Genomic DNA, 19172 nt, shown 5'->3' with positions numbered 1-19172 from the left:
AAAAGTGCTTAAAATTCATATGGAACCACACAAGACACCAAATACCTGAAACAATCTTGAGCAAAAAGAACAAAGCTGGAGACACCACACTGTTTGATTTTAATATATTATAAAATTACAGTAATCAAAATAGTATGTTATTGGTCTAAAAAGCAAACAAAGAGACCTAAGGAAGAAAATAGAAATTCCAGAAACAAATCCAAACAAACTCATATATAGTCAACTAATTTTCAACAAAGCAACAAGAATATACTATAGGAAAACAAGAGTTACTTCATAAATAGTATTGGAAAAACTTACTATCCACACTCAGATCCTGTTATTTGACCCACATCTTACACTATGCACAACAATGAACAAAAAAATATTTCAATGACTTAAATGAAATACTTGAAACTGCAAAACTCTGAGAAAAAGCATAAGGGAACGTTTCAAGACATTTCTTGGGGCAATGATTGATTACATATGACAACCAAAGTACAGGTAACAAAATAAACAATCTGGGCTTCATAAAACTGAAAGACTCTTGCACAGCAAAGGAAAAAAATTCCTATCCTATGGAATGAAAAACTAAAATTTTCAGACCAATATCTGATATGGTGCTGATATCATTAATTACTAGGAAAATGTAAATTTAAAACAAAATGACATACTACCTTATACCTATTAAGATGTTTATTCTAAGAGGGCAAAAAAAAGTACTGGTGAGATTATGGAGAAGACATAATGCACAATATTCTGACTTTGGTTGACAATGAAAGACTGACCATTTTAAATTTGTCAAGAGAATGGAACTTCAGTATTCTCAACTTTCTCTCTCTGTAGTGTGCACACACACACACACACACACACACAAATACCTCTGGGAAAGATAACTGTTGGATTCTGGATATATAATTATATTTATTGTTCTAATTGTTTTATAATGTGTATATATATCAAAATATTAGGCTACATACTTAAATATGTGCAATTTTTATTCATTGGTTATACTAAATTAATCTGGAAGAATATTCCATTCAGCTTCTCAATGCCCCTGATGGAGTGAAACTACACCTTTTGAATAATGATTGTCCCTTGTATCGAGAAGAGTCAAATGAATAAAATGTTCTATTCTGATATTAAAAATTTTAGGTGACCTTATTTACTTCATGGTGTACATTATAGGAGAATATGTTGTAGGAGATAAAATTTGGAAGTATACATTCTGCAATTAAGCATGTTTATTGTCATTTATTCAAGTTGCTCTGGCCTCTTTCCCTAGTCAACATGTGTAAGTTAAAAATTGTAATGGTTTAATAGAGAGAGAAAATGAATCAATGTTCATAGAGTACTTCACATATCCCTTCCTGTTTACCCTCATTTCACAATCTTGGCATCCCAGAACATTACTGGGAGACCTCAATGTTATGATTCCTCCTTAAGAATCAGAGTTTATTGTCCTGCACTCATTCTTCTATATTTGTGTGATGATCTAGTTGTTCTTTAATGTATTCAGCTGAACACCCTAGGTTTTGAGTCTATCTCTGCTAGTATGACTATATTGGATAATATTATATATAGTCATTGTCAACTAAAAGACCATTTCAAAATATTTAATCACAAAAAAGAAATGTTAATAATCAATGGTTGCTCAGATAATGAGTAAAGGAAACACTGGTTGTTTTAAATCCCAAAGAATAACATAGAGGAAGCACCAACAAATCAGTTTGAATGCAGACTCTGCAGTGCAACCAAGAAGTCCAGAATACTACCAATCTCTATTGTTAATAGCTTTAGAGATTATAAGATACAGATTTTGATTTAATGCATATCATTTCTTTAAAAATTACTCTTTATCATTGTAAAAGTGGGCTAACACTTTATTTAATCAATAAAGTATTAAGTAGGACTGGGGATGTACTCAATAGTAAAGCACTTGCCAGCATGTGGCAGGCCTTGGGTTCCATCCCTAGTACTGGAAAAAAAAAAGGAAGTCAACTTATAAAGGAAGTAAAAATCTATACAAATTGGAGATAATCCTTTCTAGTGTTTGGCATATATACCTACCATTTTTCATCTAATTTAAGAAGCTCTATTATTTTATAAACAATGAAGAAAAATGTTTATGATGTCATGTAAAACAATGATATAAACTTACATATCACTTACAATATAAATATTATGTATTTTCAGGCATATTAGTTAAATTATTTAATAATATATGACACTTATATGTAAAAAATAGGCAAAAACAGATTGGTTTTGGTATTTTTATTAAATTGGTTAAAGCATTCTTATATTTGCACGAAATGCTGACAATTGAATTATGGTTTGTCTTGTACATATATTTTTACATATATTGTTAACTACAAGAATATAGATGACACATTATACTTTAAAATAATGTCTTCTCTTATTATTTTAAGCCACAAATACTCATTCATCAAGTTTTCATGCATATGCACATGTAATAGTAAAAAAAAAAATCAGTGTTGTTACCTCATCAATAAAAATGATAAGATGTGGTAAAAATTCAGAAAAGTTAGGATGTCCAAACAAGATGAGCATCAGTTTGCATTCAGTCAAGGAAACACAACTGATATGAGGAAATTCGATACAGACATCTAACAGAAAACGACTTAAAAAAAGTTCCAAGTTAAAAAGGCAAATTTCCAGATATTATGCATTTTCAGGATAAAAATAAAAAGGAATAAGATGGTGTTATATGTAAACATGAACCAGGCTCTCTGGCAGAAACTGGAATCATTGGCAGATCTTGAACCACAGAGGGAGCCATGAAGGAGACATTTCTGTTGGATATGCTTTCTATAGCAGGAAGAGAAGGAGAGAAACACCTTGCCTATTCCTCCCCCATTCATTCACATAAACCTTTGTTAAAACAAAAAGGAAGCCAGCTGGATAGAAGCCTGGGAAATGAGCCTAAAAGCAAATATGGAAAAGACCAGTAAAATCAGCATTTTAGATATGATTAAATATAGTATATCTGTATCACTGTCCTTTTTCTACGATGAATGTGATCATGAAATGCATGCTACTTCATAACCCATCTTTTATATTTACTATATATTTCATATACCTATTTCTATCATCATAGCTCTATTTATTTTATTCTTGGTTGTGTGAGTACTACATTGTTTGAATACAATTATTAAAGTCACTTATAAAATGTTTGTACATCTATGAAGATCAATAAGCTTTCACTAATTTTTATGTCTATATTGCATAATACACATTTCGTTGCCTTTCCCATAAATATACTATCCCCTCAGGAACAAGTTAGAATAAGAAAGCAAATATTGAAGTTAATTTTCTTATAGAGACTATTTGTTATAGTGAAAAATCCATTTTACATTTTAGACTTATTTAAATATTTCATTGTATCTGCAATTCCATATGTTAACTACTGATTAGTTATATGAATGAGTTAGTTAAACTTTAAATTTTATTATTTTTTTTTTATCAAACAGGGATAAATTCAAAAGCTTCATTTACAGTGAAACAATAAAATATGCCTGGTACATACATAGCATATACTCAAAACATGTTATTCCCATATTTCATCATTAATCTTAAGCAATTTCCTTTTCTATTTTAAACAAGTGATATACTTGCAACTAATTTACTCCCAGTGAGTTCTCACCTTGCTCACTGATACTAAAATTTAAGGGTACACCCTGGAGCAAATGTTCTAATAAACATGGTCCATGAAAGAATGAATGTGATCTACAGAAATTGTTTCATTGAAAACAGATGAATAATCAACTTCAACATCATGTCATAGTAAGATTCAGTGCTAGTCTAACCTACGCTTTGTTTAATTTTGATAATACAGTACTCTAGAACCAGTAATGAGATTGTTTCCATCTATTCATTCATTAATTTTATAAATATCGATTGAGTGCCTACTATTTTCAGGTAGCACACTGGATGTTGAAGACATAACAGAAAAGCTTCCCTTCACACACACACACACACACACACACACACACACACCACACAAACATATACACACACACATACACAGAAAAGTAAAAAGAAAGAAAAAAAAGCAATATACTAATTATGACTCACAATTTCCAGGTGGGAGGGTTCTACTATAAAAAAATTATGCAAAAGCATAGGAATATAATGCATTGTAAAAGTTACATAAATATAGATTATGAAACTAAAAACTATAAGAGGGACTCTGCCTTTTTGCCATTCTGCCATTCTGCCTCTGCATCTTGCTTCTGTCTCCCTTTGATTTCTTACAAATTGAGAAAAGGATTCTTTGAGAAGGAGACATTTAAACATAGACCAGAAGATTAAGTAGCACAAAGTATAGCGCATGGATGAAATCATTAACCAATTTACCAATTTTAAAAGCTAGCTTCTATATTCACTGAATTGCAAATTTATATTGTTCATCACTTTGTGGTGATATCTGTTGAAAACATTAAGTAACATGGAATTTATGTTAACCTTACCTTGATCTTCACCTCAGAGTCTTGGAATCTCATGAGTGATATAAATCTGTACTATTTGGTGAAAATGGCCCACAAGCCAAATAAAAATAGTTTAATGACAAAAGGAACTTATTGGTCTGTGTAAATTAAAAATCTATTTTTGTTAATTATTCCTGAATGGATACAAAAGGTTATCAGAAGTCTAATCTGATTTCACATTAATACAATGCCTGATAAGTGAATTGTTTAGAATCAAGATACATACCTTATTATTGACTTTCATAGAATGTGAGCACAGATTTCCAGGTTTCTGCTTCATGGATTCAACCAACTATGAATCAGAAATATTTAAAAATACGTTGTTTCTTTTTTAAACAGTAAAGCCTTTTTCCTTGTCATTATTCCATGAACAATATATGTATATCAAATACCTTGTAACATTTACATTGTATTAGGTGTTAAAAGCCATTTAAAGCTGTTTGAAATTATATGGGAGCATACGTGCAGGTTACATTAAAATACTGTGTAATTTTAAATAAGAAACTTGAGCATCTGTGGATTTTGGCCTCTATGAGGGGGTTCTGAAACCAAATCCCTGTGGTTACAAAAGGACAACTATACTTACATTTTAATACTTTTAAAAAATTCAATAACTGGAAATGTGTTGCTCTAAGAGAACATAGAAGGATATGCACATTTTTTATACATTTAACAGAAGTATGTTTTCTTAAGTTTAGAACCAATCAACTGATATACATCATCACTATCTGGAAGAATGACTCTCAGATTAATTTTTCCAAGTCAAGAGATATTTTTTGAATTTTGGTTAATGTCTTGTATCCAATAATTAAAATATGTGCTATAATTTCATAATTAAACATTTCTGGATACTTTACTGGGGAATACATACTCATACAAGAACACATAAAACACACTTAGATGGACTACACCTATTTTATAGGCTAATATGCTTGTTATCATCAATTTTGTTAAACTTCTTTAAAACTTCCATTGTCTATGGATTAATTTCAGAAATCATAGGGCTTATCGGAAATTTTGTGTCAACCTCAGTGCTGAAGAAAAAGAGACCTTTTATTAAACAAATAATCTTGTGTGAATTATTTCTATTCTCTTTTTTTCTTCCCTTCTCTCTGTCTCTCTTTCCTTCTCCTCATAAAGCATAGTTTCATCTTCAATTAGTCCACGAACTTCTGTCTGGCTTTGGTTTAAGCACCAACATAGATCATATGCACTAAGGGTTTGTCTGAAAGAGTCACAAACTCAAAACTGTTCAGTGCCTCAAAATATTTGTAGAAATAAGCACTACTTTCAAAGATTTTCCTGAAAATAAAAACGCTTATCCTTTTTTTCTTTTTTCTCAGAAAGTCTTAACTTTGAATAAGGGTGGGGGCAAGAGCACCTTAAAATTACATGAAAGTGTTACATAGGAATTTTCATAGGCAGTCTTTTCTTCTCATCAAGTTATGTAAAATGGGTTGTGTCTAAAAATTATTAGGAAGAATCTCACATGACTTTTTAATAAATTTGGTCTAGTTAAGATGTATATATTTATTGTCTGGTGAAAAAATATGAGAAAACTGAACTATCTTCATATTTTGAAATCTATGGCTCAAGTGCTGTCTTGCTTCTCTCCTTCTGCTTTACTGTTTATAAGGTACCACATTAGAGGCACCATACCAGCTATTGTGCTCCAAAGCATACATTTGTGTCATTTTTGAATTTATCCCATTGTTTCTATTCTTGTTTACCTTTGCACAAATTCTTCACTTGTTTTCAATATGTATTTGGTTGCACTATGTATTTTTATAAGCTGCTTTAAATCATTTTCAAAACTATTGAGTATCAAACAAAAATGAATAAAAAAATAATAATAGTTTCTGAGGGACCATATAAATCTTTCTTTGTTACATTTTATATTTTATGTGGTATGCAGTTTTAAAGTTGTTTCAGATATGATACTTTAAACAAACTTATTCTGTTTTATTGTAATTATTTATAATTAAAATTTAAAATCTGCTAATCATTTCCAATGGAATAATAGGAGAAAAGAAGCCAACACAAATAAATACAAAGTATTGTATCCTAAATGGCACAACATTTTAAATTATTTTAAAGCCTCCCCAATCTTTGAGCTTTAAAATAATTTTACCCATCACTTCTGTTGGTAAATGTACTGCTTTGTACTCAGTGCTTCAGAAAATATAGAAAAATTGATTATATTTCTCAAAATGTGCCCACCCTACATTTCAGCTATAAAATTAATTATGAGTTTCTGCTTTGGGATGTATTTTAATGTTCACCTGTATACTTTGTCTGTTTATGTACCCTTTTAAACTTTTCCTTTTATTAAAATTGCAGTGATTTATATAGTCAATGTTTTGACGGATTTCAAACTTGCATATGAAAAAATTAATAATGTATATTACTTCTTTGCTGCTGTGTGGTACAAATGGGTTTCTGACTGCCATCTGACTGCATTGTGGTAGGATATACTGATAAATGAAAGGAAATAAAAAAGGAAATTGATTGTTCTGTTTATGTCCCCAGTAGAACTCCCTACTCTAAGATGCTTCTACAGTATAATCATTCAAACATCATTTTAATGGGTGAGTGGAAAGCCCCTATCATGGGCATAGCATAACCAAAAGATATCCCTAGAGATCTGCTATAAACCATTTCTTTCCATTTATATATATTCAAAATGCTGTATGAAGTCTTATTCATAAAGAGAATGTACATTCTGCTTATATTTTAAAACTGCTACCAGTGAAACTGTAGAAAAAAATTAAACCACTATATTTTTAAAAACTAATATATAATCAATGTATTGTCAAATTTTTAAAATTTTATTGGTATATAATAATTAAACAGAACCCTGACTTTCCTTTGTAGGATATTTGTACATTCTCAAAAGTTAATTTGATAAATTTCTTTCTCTAGTATCTCGTTTTTCCTCTCCTCCTCCCTCCACCTGATTCCCTTCTGCTTTATTTTCTTCTTTCTATTTTTATGAGACAACCCCCGCCATTGTTTTTCTCTCTAGATTCCACATCTGAAAGAAAATGTATGACCCTTTACTTTCTTAGTTTGTTTCACTTAAGTGTTCACCATTTCCACCTATTTTTCTACAAATAAAATAATTTTATTTTTTTTTCTGACTCAGTAAAACTAAGTTGTGTATACATGACACATTTTTTATCCATTTATTTGTTAATGGAAACTGATGCTGGTTCAATAACTCGGGTATTGTGAATTTTTCTGCTGTAAACATGGTGTGCGTGCATATACATAGTATGTTGACTTTCTTTTCACTAAATGATAAAGACTGGTACAGGTGGATGATATGATGGCTCCATATCCAGATTTTTGGAGAACTTACTTACTGATTTTCATAGCAATATGTGCTAATTAAAATTTCCACTAACAGTTGTTAGGTGTTATTTTTTACCTGCATCCTTGCCAGTCTTTATTTTACTGTTAACCATATTCTTGATGATTGTCATTCTGACTGGAGTAGGAAAAATCTCAGTGTACTTTTGTATGCATTTCTCTGATTGCTAAAAATGTCGAACATTTTTTCATATATATGTTGGAAAATTTGTATGTCTTTTGAAAAGTGTGCTTAGTTTATCTGCCCATTTATTAATTGGGTTATTCTAATTTTTTGGTGTTAAGTTTTTTGAATTCTTTATATATTCTGGATATTAATCATCTGTCAGAAAAGTAGTGAACAAAGATTTCCTCCCACTCCATAGATTTTCTTTTTATACTATTACTTGTTTTCTTTACTGTGCAGAGGCTTTTTAATTTGTTGCCATCCTGTTTATTTATTCTTGGTATTATTTCCTAAGCTATAGGAGTCCTATTGATGAAATTATTTCCTGCAACTGTATGTTGGAGTGTTGACCCACACTTTTTCTAGAAGTTACAAAACTTTCTGGTGTATTCCAAAATCTTTGACCCATTTAGAATTGACTTTTGTACAGGTAAAACATAGGAATGTAGTTTTTCCTTCTACCTATGGATATTCAGTTGTCCCAGCACCATTTGTTAAAACTGTTGTCTTTTCTCTAACAACTTTTGGTGCTCTTGTCAAGTATTGGATGATTGCAACTCTGTGTGAGAGGCTTTAGGTCTTCTGTTCCATTGATCTACATGACTGTTCCTATGCCAGTATCATGAAGTTTGGTTATTATAACTCTGTAGTATAAATTGAAATTGTGTATTGTCATGCTTCTACATTGCTGTTTTTGCTCAGAATTGTTTTGGCTACTCCGGGGTTTTGTTTTTCTATGTGAACTTTATGACATTTTTTCCTTGTTTTGTGAGAAATTTAATTGGTATTTGGATGGGGATTATATGGAATTTGTAGACTGCTTTTGGCAGTAACGCAATTTAACAATGCTAATTCTACCTATCAATGAACATGGGAGGTCTTTCCATCTTCTAGTGTTTTATTCTAATTCTTTTTTTTTTTGTATTCTCTAATTTTCATCATAGAGGTCTTCTACCTTTTTAGTTAAGAGATTCCTCAGTATTTGTATTTTTATTTTATTTAGCTATCATGATTGAAGTTCTTTTCCTAATTTCTTTTTCAGCAGACTCATTAGAATATAGAAAGCTATTGATTTTTGTAGATATTGTATTCTGCTAATGTGTGTTATAGTCTTATGTCCAGCTCAGATTGATTTACAGCTTTGCTCTCTATTGATGGAGTGAGAACTGAAGCTCAGGTGGCAGTTGAAAGAAACAAATTAAGAACTAGGCAAAATAATAGAGAAAGCAAAAAGAAAAAACATGGAAATTTCTAATCTTCTATGAAGAAGGTTTAAACAATGAGGCTTTCTAAGCAGTATTATTAAATCTGCAGGGAAATGCTGGAACTCTCTCCTGCACAGGCTCACTTGAAGCATCTGTGCCTTCTTTTGGCTCAGATAGTGGTTTTCTGGATAGTGGACTCTGCTTTTCTTAAACTTTCCAGGAAATTTCCTTTTATCTCCTTAGAGGGAAGCTTCTCCTTCCCCACTGAGCCAGCAGGCACCTGGTGCTTGGTGCAGTTTGTTTCTATTATCAATTCTCTTTCTATTCTAGAACTGACATTTCTGAGTTTCATCCAGTTGCTACCTCTCTATTGTGCATCTGATGCTTCTCCACAGCCTTCCTACCTCATCATGCAGGCACTGATTAAACATTTGGTTTAATTTTGAGAAGCAGCTACTGTGAGGTGAACTCCTTTAGTCCACTGTCTTTAACTCTATCAAAAGCAATATTATTTACATTTTAACTTCAACAAACAATGCTGCAGCTCTCCTCTTTGGGTAATCTGTATCCCCCCAAATATATTATGTGCTCATACAAATTGGAGAGGTTTTTGAATCCCATATCTTGCCTTAGCCTTGTTATAGGCCTAGCTCTGAGCCAAGTGTACCATTAGTACTCAGTAAATTCTTGGAGAATAATTTATGCTACCATCAGAAAGTAAAAGACCCTCCAAATTGGAACTGTGACTCAGATGCACATGTCAGGAAAGAAAAATGAAGTGAGTAGGCCATCAAAATTCAAAGTTGCTGTCTGTAGCTCCTAGGCAGAAAGGTGACATGCACTGCTCCCTTTCATAGTATGGATGATATAGTGCTGAGATTGGGGGTGTACACATTACTTTTCTCAGCATTCACTGAAGTATAGTGTGGACTGATTCTCACAGGGGAAAGAAAATATGAGCAGCACAATAAGTGCTAAACTATGAAGACCTCACCCTTCACTTGCAAAGAGAAAAACCCTCTGATAATTTTTTAAAGAGCTGTTAACATAGACAAAAGAATAACCTCTCCCAAGTACTCAACAACAAGGCAGGGGAAAGTATACCTAAGACACTTCAGACTGAAGAGGAGTCCCATGATCTCAAGAATGAGCATTTGAAGGAAAGCTCCTAGGAGTTATAATTTGCCTTTGGAGAAGCTCTGTGTTTTTGTGAAAAATAATTTATAAACTAAAATAAGAATTATGCATTCAGAGATAGGAACCCAACTCAAAGAAGGTGAAGGAGTACTTCTGGTTCTGTAGACCACTTAATGAATAAATTTGTGTTTTGGCATTAGTATTTCATCTGTCTGAATTTGACCGGAAAGATGGAATTGCAATGAGTCAAGTGGAATATGAAATTTATTATTTAACCTCGCCTAATTGTAAGAGTTTGTATAGCAGTCAAAAGAGACTGCTATCTGTTCATCCTGTGTTAGAACTTGAATTTCAAAAAGACCTAGGATCCTGGTATAAAGGGAGACAGTATGAAATAGAAGACAACAGAGAAAAATTAAAATCCCTGAAGAAACATGGGGATATATATATATATATATATATATTTTTTTTTTTTTTTTTTTACTGCCACCTAAAGCTATAGAACTGTATACAAAACTTAAGGGTTATTTTTATAAGCTTATACCTTCCACCATGTCAAGTCAACAGTCTATAGAAAATTAAAAATTTTTACTAAAGTAATAAGCACACAAATAAACAAAACACCTTATCAAATCATCATCTGAAATTGAATTTAATTCATCTTCAGGAAGCGGGATGATTTCTGAGAGAATTTCTAGAATATGAATGATTTTCAAAGGGAAAAATTCTCAATACAACAAAATAGAATGTTTTCCTTAAAGTTTAAGAATCTGCACAGAAATGGTTAATAATAAAAAAAGATTAGTTGGTCTGCTCCCCCAAAATCTTTGTTGTATTTTATAGCAATTTTTATAAAAAGCGTATCTATTAAATTAACCCTGAAGCACATGAAGACCATCCATTCATAGTCATCCAGATGAACTGGTTTATAGTAGTATGCTTTTCAGGAATTTTAATGCCAGCTTACACAATGACTCATTAAGCAATGTATTTTTGATATGCACAGTAGTAACACTATTTTCCTTCTTCCTCTAGGGAGGAATATTGGAGGCTGGGTCTTTATAAATAACAAGTTTAGAATGAAAAAGCCATATGGTTGATTGTAATGAAACTTTCTATTTTAGTTTGGTTTTAAGTCAGAGTCTGATAGTATATAAGCACTCCCTTATATAACAACAGAACAAAGCCTAGATAATTCAGCCTTAGAATTCAGGTCTGTAAACAATCTTGAATGTTTAAAGATAATGTAAAGGAAAAAACATTGTATAATTTGCTTTTTAAAACTTTTTATATTTATATAGTGCTTTATTATAATATGCATTCTAAGATATTTGAAACTATATAAGAAACTAAGGAAGAAAATAACACATAAGAACTATTGCTTAAGAAAGGAATTTGACAGACATAATTTATCCAAAGCAGATAAAACTGGAATCAAGCAATCCATATATTATTTGATCACATTCTAAGATTCACTTTGTATTAATAAGTACATTAAAAAGTCTACTCTTTGGTTAAATAAAAAATGATGGTTCTTCATATTCCTCTCATTTGAAGAACTAATGTTATCTTTTGTAGTAAGTTATTGTGCTTAATGATGTCTTTTCTGAAATTTAAAGATTTAGTATTTGGAAAGAAACAAAAAATCAAAGAAAGATGACACCTATACCCATTTTAATTTTTCCAAATGCTTTTTCCACAAAATTTGGGGAAAAAAATTCCAACAGGAATTCTAGAACAAAGTGCATCCACTTACCACATTTAGTTTCAAATAGAAAAAAAAATTAATATTCATTTTAAGTTTGTCTTGAAACTTTGACTTTTGCAAGGTACTCTATTATATCTAAGTCTTGAAACTCAAATGTTATATTATTTTTGTGAGTCAACTGATAACAGATGTGAAAAGTAATTCATTTTGTTTGATGTTGAATTGCTATATATTTTAATGCTTAGACACTAGTTAAACTAAGTCCAAAAATTAACATTGTGTACAAAATAAATAAGTAAATTGTGGGGAGAATTAATTAAGAGAATCATAGTTTAGGAATTTGTGTCAGTGAAAATAAATTTGTATTCCAGATATCAAGTTCTTCAATTATACTTGACATTGGAAGTTTCCTTGAGGAGTCTGTAATGAAGGGTGAACTTGACCCTCCCTGGGAAGTCCTAATCTGTCAGACAATCAGCCAAGCATTCAGTCTCTCAGTCAGTCAGTCAGCCAACCTGTTAATTTATATTTACTTGCTACAAGGTGGCACTTTCCAGAATCTAAAAGTGCAAACTTTCTCAGTGGCCAGCTGCATGACTCTACTCCTTGTTTAGGCTGATATCTGAGGTGGGGAAAGGGCAAAACTGTGAATCTCTTGGTAGCTCAGATGTTTCAATTTTTAGTATTAATTCAATAAGTAAAATCAAGTGCCTCTTTTGTCAAAGTATTCATGCCATTTGGAGGACCATGTTACCTTAGATAAAGTGGCAGGGGAAAGTGTACAATACTAAGTCCAAAACAGTACAGCATATGACTTTCATTAAATCAGGCTTTTAATACATGTCTTGTTAGAGTATTTTCGTAAATAACACCTTTTGCCTTATAATTCTAAAATTCTATTAAATTTTATTACATTTTTCCTTACTGTGTCAATCTACAGAGTTGTGATTCTCAATAATTTCTCACAAGTTTTTGATGTAATATGGGCCTTTTAAAGTTAATCATTGTGTAATACTTTATTTTTTAATAAACAAATTGACACACTCTTTTCATGGTATCCATCAAACGTGATTAAGTTGAGTGGAACATGCTATACAGTGTGGATATATTTTGCCAGTTTCCTTTACTGTAATAAATTCCCGAGATTAAAAAAAAAAAAACTCATAAAGGGAAAAACGTTCATTTTGCCTCCCAGTTTTAGAAGTTTCAGTTCATCCTTGCTTGGGGTTACTGTATTTGGGACTGGGGCGAAGCAGAACATCATGGTGGAAATCACAGAGTACAAAAAAAGCAGTCACATCATACGAGGATGAAAACAGAATAGAAAGGAGCTAGGGTCTCACTTTTCCTTTCAGGGAGTATGCAGTCAATGATCCGTACCATTTTGAACTTTTAAGATTAATATTGAGTATGCAGAAATACCTTGGCTCAGAAAGAGAATGAAAAACATGAAAAAACGTGGGTCAAAATGTTGAACACCTCTGACAGTTTGACATGAAGCTAGAAGCAAGAGTTACACTAAATGTTGTTTTTAAAATGCAATTATGGGTGTTATTTGACTTTTATCTCCAAGCAAACTAAGATGTGAAATTTAATAATTCTTTTTGACAATTTTATAAAAATGAGCTGCCATGCTTAATTGATGGGGGCCTCTACATTTGCCACCTCTGCCTTCCCTGAAAGTTATTGATAGGGAGTTCACAGCCTCTATCCTTCAGATCTTTGACTGAATCTGTGTTATTAACCTCTGGGTTGATGTTAGAGTGGCATTGCCCTGACTAACTGGCCATCTTTCAGCTTGGCAACTGAGCCTTGCATGTTCTCTTTCACTTTGTCCCCCAAGATCATCTGAACAGATGGAGACAAAGTGATGTAGCCAATTACCATGCAATTTCAAGACTGCCAAACATTTCTCCTGAAATACTGCCAGGAAGAAATAAAATTCTAAAAGACATGTGTGCTTGATTCACTCAAAATACAGCAGTCAAAAGTCTTTGAGCCATAGAGACCCAATTTGAATTTCAATTCCATCATTATGTAACTTTTTTTTTTTTTGGCAAGATAGTCAACCACTCTGGTCTTCATTTTTAAAATGCAGGAAATGATTTGGGGTAGAGGCAGTGAATTTTCCTCTAGAATTCATTTTTACTCTCTTCCTTTTGACAATAGGCTTTACCTATTAGGGGTTGATTAATCTTTTAGAAATGTTAAGGAAAAGAGCACAAAATAAACAAACATGTGTTGCTAGCTCTTCTTCCTTGAGGGTCTTAGAAGGAATCTTGTGTATGTGAGAGTCTCAAATGTTTATGGAAGATTAGTTTCACAGTAAGTCCAGTAAATCTACCTTGGTCAAAGCTGCCATTTATACACATATGCTAATCCGGCTCTTGCTTCCAAATAGAGGCTACATTGCATAGCCAGCCTTCCTCCAAGTGAGATCATCTCATTGAGTTGCAACTAACAGGAGAATACAAGTGAATTATACAAGTTTCAGATTCTTTCCCTTAAACATCCCACTTGTCCCCAATTTTCTTTTTTCCCCTTTTCACTGGCTGGGAAATGTCAGTAAGTAGACTTGGCAAATGATAGCATCTTGGATTCAGAGGTGAGAGCTCTACCTTGGATCTGCCAGAGCCTTCTCTGAACAAATTAATCTGGATGACCCTATTTATTTAAGTGTTCCTAAAAAAGAAAACTGCAATTTAAAAATAATAATAATGTATGTTATTATTTTTTTTAAATTTAGGTTGGTTAGCTTGTATCTTAGAAATAGAAATATAAGCCAGGTGCAGGGGCACATACCTGTAATCCCAGAAGCTTGGAAGGCTGAGACAGAGGATAATGACTTCAAAGCCAGCCTCAGCAAAAGTGAGGCATGGGCTGGGGTTGTAGCTCAGTGGTAGATCACTTGCCTGCACATGTAAGGCACTAGGTTCAATTTTCAGCACCACATAAAAATAAAATAAACAAAATAAAGATATTGTGTCTATCTACAACTAAAAAAAATATTAAAAAAAGAGCGAGGGGCCAAGCAACGCAGTGAGACTCTGTCTCTAAATAAAATACAAAATAGGGCTGGGGAGCCCCTGATTTCAATCCCTGGTCTCCTCTCCATTCAAAAAAAAAATAGATAGCTACTCTGTATTATTTTTATGAGGATTAAATGATATAGTACCTGTCAAGTATGTGTGGTATTCAGAAAATACTAGTTCTTTTATGGACTCAATTTTTTAATTGTCTAGTTTGGGCCGACACATAATTCTAAAAATCAATAGAAAGGTTAAACCTTTTTGCTAATGATTTAAGAATTTAGCACTTTCTTTATGTTAATTATAAATATTTCTTCATAATTGGCAACATATACAGCAAAAGCATTTTCCAGTATCATCACTTCATGTTTATTTTTCTTTATACATTCTTAGATGAGTTTACAATGTGTATAAAACTCATGGGGCAGAGAGGAGGCACTCAACACAGAGTATTTCTCTACATACTCTCTGTTAAATAAAAAATGTCCTTCCCCTCAGACATGCTCACCTGTTGACCTTTCTGTTCTTTCAAGTTTATGCATCCCCTCGCCACATCCTTACTATGTGTTCTCATGGGAACTTTGTTATTTTGCCATCTTTTTACAGTCCTCAATCTTCTTGTGTTTTCCCCTAATTCCAAAATATTGAGATGCAATCTTCTCCCTGTAGTTCCAAAATTTTATGAATGTGAAAGTATTACCTTTTGTCACCTGTGTCTGCTGTCACACAAGACACACTTGTAATATTTTATTTGTTCTAAATTCACGAGGTAAGTTTCATTGTAACTTTTCTATTAATTTATCTTTATGAAACAAAAAATTCTCCTCATTTAAGTGATCTAGAATAGGTTTCTTTCCAGCATTATGAAAAGAAGTATTAAATAAGGAGGGGGATCTTTGCTTAGAAAAACAAAACTAGATGTTTCTCACTGGTTATTTTTGGGAGAAAGAAAAACCTACCCACCTAAGTGGATTTACTTGCCAAATAAGTATGTGCTGCTTATACTAAGATAGTTGTTTTCTAGAACAAGTTTCTGCCTTTAAGGGGATTTATTGTTGAGAATGATATTATCAAATAAGTAGTTAAATAAAATACTAGCTTTAAGTAACTATAAAAAGCAAAAGGTTTGACAAAATATTGCACTAGAATCACAAATAATCTTTTTGTGGGACATTAGGTAAAGTGCAAAAAGAAAGGTAAAGAAAATTAGTAAAAAGTTGTATTACAGTTCCTCAGAGGTGGGACCCACAGTCATCTTTCTTCTGCCCCCGCAGTTGACTACTATCCAAGCCTTCTTAGCCAAACCATGGCATCTTCAAAGATACAAAACCTGCAGAGGTTGCTCTCCCCATTCTACCCAACCTTTCCACTATTCCCCTCTCCCCTGCTTTCCATAGCTTTCTGTGCAGACTACCTTCAGGCTGGTTTATGACTCTCTAGAAATAGGCTCAGTGAATATAGCAGTACCTTTGTGCCCAGAAACAAGCATGTTCTGAAGCTTTCTAAATTAAATATGTTAATAGTGTTCATAATATAAATGAGCATTTAAAAAATTTATAGTTGTAGATGGACAGAATGCCTTTGTTTTATTTCTTCTTCTTTTTGTTTTTAATATGTTGCTAAGGATCAAACCCAGTGCCTCACACATGCTAGGCAAGCGCCTTGCCACTGAGCTATAGCTCCAGCCCAGCCCTATAAATGAGCATTTTATTTTTCTCTTTTTTTCTGTTTTTTTTTTCTTTTCTTTTTCCTGTTACTTGGGATTAAATTCAGGGGTACTTTGCCACTGAGCTTAATTCCCAGCCATTTATTTATTTATTTATTTATTTATTTATTTATTTATTTATTTATTTAATTTTTGAGATAATGTCTCTCTATTTTGCCTTTAGCCTATGATTCTCCTGTCTAAGCATCCCAGCTAGTTGGTATTTCAGGTGTGTGCCACAGTGCCTAGCAGAGCACTTCATTTTCTATAACCCACCAATTACAGTTTTTAATCACTCCAGGTTTAACTGAGGACTCAGGGGAGATGCTCCTGTACCATATCAGTCATCTGGGAGACATTATTATTAGTGACCTTGCTAAAAGCCTTCCACAGGTTTTCAGCTTTGTATCAATTATTCACAGAATTAACCCCAGGGGTCATATCTGTCATATCACTACATTTACTATTTTAGAAATGAGTTGGTTGCTCAAAACCTTGGCATTAACCTCTATAACTAAGAATATTTATCACCATGATCACCCTGAATAATTTCCTAATCCAGGAATTCAAACATCTTTATTATTAATACTTGCTTGAAGAAGCCAGATTTGCTACCTTCTTGAGTACTTTGTGAATTCTTTGCCATACAGCATGGGGTGAACGATATCTAAAACAAGAGGCAGTTATGTGCTGGCAAAGCACAGAACTTCCATCAGGAGCTGGGCATTCAGGCTGACATAGGTTTGAATTTAGCCCTACCAACTTCTAGATGTTTCACTCTTGTAGAGTGACTTACTTACTCTAATGTCCCCTATTCTCACCATCTGGAAGGGCTAGCAAACATATCTTATTGAGTTATGTGACATTAGAGTGGCAATGCTCATAAAATATTTACCAGATGTATAGTAAACACTCGATAAATGATAATCATTAATTGTGTTTGAATTGATATTGAAAATGAATAAATAACTAGAAAATGGTATAAATAAGATTCAATGCTGCTTTTTATAGGGTAAAAATATTCAAAACACTATAATATTATTTGGGGGCAGGTTGAATGTATTAGAAATATAAAATTTGGTATAGTTTAGTGAGATAAGCATAATAATTAAGCACACGTGTGATAGACTGAATACAAAAATGGAAAGTATTATATGGTTATATAGACAAAGAACAATGAGAGAAATATGTGCTATTTTCTCATCTGTAAAACTTGTGATTAGCTCATTTGTACTTTCATGTTTTTTTTTTTGTTTGTTTCATAAGTTTTAACTGAATCTCTACAATAAGAAAGGGGAACCATTTTAATTATTAAGATCTAGTGTATGCATTTTTTCACTGCAATAATTAAATGCTTACTGTTCGACTATTAAGAGAAATAATACATTACATTTATTGTGTTATCATGATTATTTATCTGCTCCAAATAAAAACTGACTGAAATTTACTTGTATATTGATAGCTTGTTCAGTTATCTGAAAATACTGTCTACTTGTATTACTGATTATGGACCTTGGCTTTGTGACTATTTTTCTAATCCTAAAAATTAACATATTTTTATTTTCAGAATTTTCTTTTCTGCCTTCTATATAGTTACCAACTTGGAAAACTGGACTATTCAAACTTTAGGAGATGATATTTTGTGATAGCTAATTTTTTTTGTGAATGATTTAATTCTTGACAGAGAGGATACAAAGGTAAATATAAATTTGAAAAAGGCTACTTTTTTTCTTTTGAAAAATAAGGAAAGAAATATCCTACCATCTTGTTGTTAAGTATTTTATTTAAAAAATAAAATTGTATGGTTTGGGGTGTTTTCTTTAAACACATAAAATATTATTAAATTTTAAATGAGACCTTTTGCAAGTTTTATGGTAAAAAGGAAATATTTGTTCAAGGACTTGGGAACTGCCTTTGAAACGTAATCAGCAAGGAATTTCATACACTTATCTCTGAGTTTCTGTGGGAAGATGGAGTTTAATCCTGGCTAAGTTATAAAACCACTTCCTGCTGTACAGATTTGAGTTTAATTTTCCTTTAGATGAAGCCAATTATCATGTGAATTTGATTTGGGCTGTGCCTGACAAATGATGCTAACAATTCTTACTTTAGCATTAGTTATTGTTTATCTGAAGGAGACTTATGTAATGGATTGTATCTTCTTACTTTCTCTTTACAATCTCTTAATGGATTTCCTATGATGATTGTAACCATCTAGATTACTGTTTGTTTGAGAATAAAACTCTTTTCCTTCACTTTGATCTTTGTAAACTCTTTTGTTTCACTTTGATCTTTGTAGAGAGGTTTTATTTGTTGGCAGGAAATTTTGTATTCAATTATATTTCCTTAATAGAAATGAATAT

This window comes from Callospermophilus lateralis, chromosome 12, assembly GCF_048772815.1.
Source record: "Callospermophilus lateralis isolate mCalLat2 chromosome 12, mCalLat2.hap1, whole genome shotgun sequence".
Lineage (NCBI taxonomy): Eukaryota > Metazoa > Chordata > Mammalia > Rodentia > Sciuridae > Callospermophilus > Callospermophilus lateralis.
Note: the sequence above shows the minus strand (reverse complement) of the source record.